Raw genomic sequence first — 4,121 nt, 5'->3', positions numbered from 1 at the left:
AATCTTTTACTATTTTTATGCATTTATTTTAGAATTGTACATTTCGCATATTTTAGTATATGTAATAACAATTTTATAATAATCGTTTTAATAATTTTTCTGACTGATAATCAGTGAAACGAATGGTCTTGATTTTTAGATTAGCAATATTTGGTTAAAAACGAGTTAGTTTTAACTTTCAATCGCCTCGGATTTCCATATTTAACTCATCGACTCCTAATCAACCCCTAATAAGTTATATCGACCATTTTGGCAACTCCTGGACTGAGGGCAACACACGAGCGTTATTTTGACGGACGTCTTCCTTTTTTCTTTCAATCTAAGAAAAGGACGTAGACACAAACGTCCGTCAAATTGACGATTGTGTGACCCCAGGCTAATTTGACGACTACTCTTTTGTTAGCTTTGACTTATGTGAATAAAAATGATCGATTTTCGTGATCTTGCTGCATGACCGAGACGAAGGTGAGAAACGTGTGGCATCACGGTAGATTTAATCTGCGAATCCGAGACTTCCGTTTCCAAGTTTTATGCATGTAGCACGCGTCGATGTGGCGCATACATACACATATGGGACAGCTCACTGAGCAGAACGAAAATCGCGCAGGTTCTGCGTTCAAAAGAATCGAGTCGAAGGGAAGAGAATACCGTTCGCGAGCTGAGACGCTCGAAGTAAGACACGCGGCAAAAAATATTTCCCCGCATCACTTTTTCTTATTAATTACAACGAAAGATTGAAGATAAATATCTTTAGGCTTGTCCCTATTCGATACATTTTCCTCCTGCTAAATCCTTCTTATACATTTTTCTTTCAAGGTGAGAAATCAAGAGTGAAGGTATTAAGTCTGATTATTATGGAACGTATCAATTATTTCTGCATTAACGAACACTTTAAGGTTGTATGAGCCGTAAGATCTCTACCGAAAGTGTAGCAAACCTGATAAAAAGCTGTGTTTAATATTCGAAACCATAAACTTTTAGGAAAAATGATATTTACAGATAAGTAAACTTTTCTAAGTCAGGGAATTTCTAATACTCTAATACATAGTTTGAACACTTTTTGATAAGATTGTACCTGACTTGCAACTGTTCATACTATCTACAAGTAATACAATTCTTACTTTTGCTTACTTTCTATTGTGTATCTTAAATAAAATCCTCAAATTTGGAATTATTTCTACTTTAAAATATTCTTAAGTTCAAAATTCTCTCATTGTTGCTCCTATATTTTGAATGAAATCATGTCATTCTAGCTAAGAATCAAAGATGTACAGTAAATGTCCTAATTTCTGTTATAATTTTTACTTACTGGTTTAAGATTACATATAAAATAACAGAAAAATAAAGCCAGTGAGTAGAAATTGTTACATGAACAGAAATTTCGACATTTACTATAATAACTACTTTAATAGCTTCGCAAAATTTCTAAAACTTTGCTGATTGTTTTCTCCACGTAGTATCTAACAAATGTTGAAATTTGAATGACTTGTTTTTATTCAAGGATCCATGAAACCTTAAGAAAAATCGTTAAATAAAAAAGTCTACTTAATCATTGAGCTAACCGACATTGGATACACCCTGCGTTTCCTTGTAACGTTCATCGGAGCGAACCATATTGGAAGTAATCGGGACCAGTCTCGTTAGAAGCGACCAGTCATTAGCGACTCTCTAACTCGCCCAGATCTCGCATCGTCTATAAGGAAGACTGATCCGAGTAACCAAAACTTCAGCGAACCAGCCGTTCGTCCAGTTCAATAAAAATTCTCACTAAACCGGAATTTCTAATTTCGCTCGTAACGTCTATTCAACAAACTTACGTTTCGTTTCTCTCCTACGTTCCACGCCGCGATTTTTCTCCTGGGTACATGTACGCGGCGCACGAGAGGGTCTCCCAGCGAGTCGACGACAATTCACTGCACAAAACCTGAGTCCACGCGCTGGAGCTAATAACAACAACAGGGCACAGTCTAACGAGAGACCAAGAAAAAGAGGTGATTTGAATACGCGCGGCGCCGGGTTCACAGTGTTTCAACGATCGATCGAAATAAAATCCGAATGGACAGTCGTAGAAAGAATAACGAGATGATAGAAGATAGAAGAATGGATTCAGGGTCACGGAGCTCCTTCCCTCCGGCCCACCGGTTCGAGACTGAGGAACCCGGTTCTCTCTCTCTCCAGGTGAACGGCGCGAGTTACCTGAGTAAGAGGCTTCTCTCCGCGGTGAGAAGACGCGACGACCGCGAGGGAAAGAGAGGAGAACGTAGCAGACGTGAACGTAGGCGAACTGTGGAAAAGGTGGAGGAGATACACTCGGCTCGAATCGTGCCGTCGACGAAGACGACCGAGCTTTCTTGACTCCTTGTTTGTTTATCGACGATGGAATTGCATCTGTGACGCTGTCTCACTCGCTCGGATCCTCGAATGAACAATTCTCGCAGGATTAAGAACATGGAGCGGATTTTGAGTCGTAAGAAACTGTTCGTGTTCAAAGAAAAGTGCAGAGTATTCATTGAGTTTTATTTTTATATTGCTTACGAGTTCCAGATAATTTTGATAAATGAGGATAAATTCTGAGTCCCTTAAACAGCAAACGGAACGAAATTATACTTGATAATGCATTTCTAACAATAATTTTGAAGAAGTGATCAATGAATGCAATAATCAGACAAAATTTACTGAAATATATTTTGTGTAATGAAATCCACTTATTATGTTCACTTAGATTTTTCATTTTTCATCAAATATCATAATGTGAGATTTACTTCAATTGTTTTGGTGATTACGTACAATACTTGTATTTTTTTATATGCACATTTTCTACCACTATCCTAATTAATACACACTGAATGGAATTTTGGTGTCCTAATCAGAGACATTGATGATCGCATAAGCAAGATCGTACAGTGAGTTGAACGCGTGGTCGCGTTATCGACATGCTCGATCCTGTCACACAAATACACATTTTTTCGAAGTATCTTCTTAGATAATAGAAATTGATGTAACAATAAAATTACAGAAGAATGATCTTCCTTATTCGTATATATCGAATTCTGTTACCTTATATTTCAATCCCGACTAACGTAACGCTTATTCACGAGTTCAATTATGCAAGAGAGGTCTTACGTTGACGCGCGTGCGCGCGATCGAACGTGATCATACTCGAGTTCTAATTAACTCTAAAGTCGAACGTACCGGACACCTTTATAGTGACAGAGTAGCAAACGCAAAGCCCGGTGCTCCGTTACCGTTTTATCGGGTCTGGTGCACTCCGGAGGCGTTCAACCCGGCAGCTCGTTGCACACACGCGAATCACCGTGTCTTGTTGTTTATAAATAAAACGGAACTTAGACTGCCTAGCAAGCCAGAAAACATCTGAACAGGCAAATTGCTTAGACTGTGTTACGCTTTTTTCACATTGTCTCCGGCAATGCTCAGGTCGACTCGTCTAATAAATTGGCAAGAAAATACAATTGATTGTAAGCAATTTTTCAGAAGTATAGAGAATTTATATTATTTACCGTGGCTTTGCCTGTAATCCTTTGAGAATAATAAATATTCCGTATCTTGTAATAGTATAAGAAAAATAAGGAAATTAGTAAAAATTTAACTTTATTCCATCCCCTCAAGGATAGAATTTCGAAGAATCCGTAAATTGATTTTCAAACACTTGCATAAGAAACTTTGATAACTAAAAACCAAGTCGATAATTTATATTGTATAAGAAAAATAAAGATATTCGTAAAAATACACTTCATCCCGTATCAACACCTAAAGGATGGAATTTTGAAAAATCCAAAAATTCTTGTTAAGTATTCTTATAAAGTGATATTTTGGTACCAGAACCAGTTTGATATCTCATTAGGCTAAATAAATACATATATCAAAAGAACGAAAAATACAGTTTATTCTATTTCCACCCACAAGGGTAGAATTCCGAAAAATCTTCCCCCTTTAATATTTCAAGTATATCTGTTCTTACTAGACGTTAACACTAGATTGCGTAAGGAAGTCATTTTGACTGCTTTTGGGCAAATGTACAAATAATAATGCATAAATTATTTCTTTTTCCAAGTGAAGTAAATTTTTTTTATTGTTAACATTTACTACTGTCTCTTATACAC

At 36.9% G+C, this 4,121-nt stretch overlaps 1 protein-coding gene across 2 annotated transcripts in view; it reads right to left on the bottom strand.

Annotated features, from left to right (window-relative positions):
- Positions 1-3,475, bottom strand: part of uif (sushi, von Willebrand factor type A, EGF and pentraxin domain-containing protein uif) — a 41,323-nt gene extending 37,848 nt beyond the window's left edge. Inside the window, exons 1-2 of one of the 2 annotated variants that reach the window (XM_026810785.1) lie at positions 3,058-3,475; positions 1,818-2,943 (exon numbers count right to left, since the gene is read on the bottom strand). The gene's annotated coding sequence lies outside the window, so the exon portion shown is untranslated. Of the gene's footprint in view, positions 1-1,817 lie in introns of both variants that reach the window. The other variant, XM_018037779.2, reaches the window with a different exon arrangement.
- Between the last annotated feature and the right edge of the window lie 646 nt (positions 3,476-4,121).

The sequence above is a fragment of the Ceratina calcarata genome, unplaced genomic scaffold (genome assembly GCF_001652005.2).
Source record: "Ceratina calcarata isolate Rehan_Ccalc_2016 unplaced genomic scaffold, ASM165200v1 scaffold178.2, whole genome shotgun sequence".
NCBI classification, from domain to species: Eukaryota; Metazoa; Arthropoda; class Insecta; order Hymenoptera; family Apidae; genus Ceratina; species Ceratina calcarata.
The sequence above is the reverse complement of the archived record's forward strand: the minus strand, read 5'-3'. Positions and strand labels throughout refer to the sequence as shown.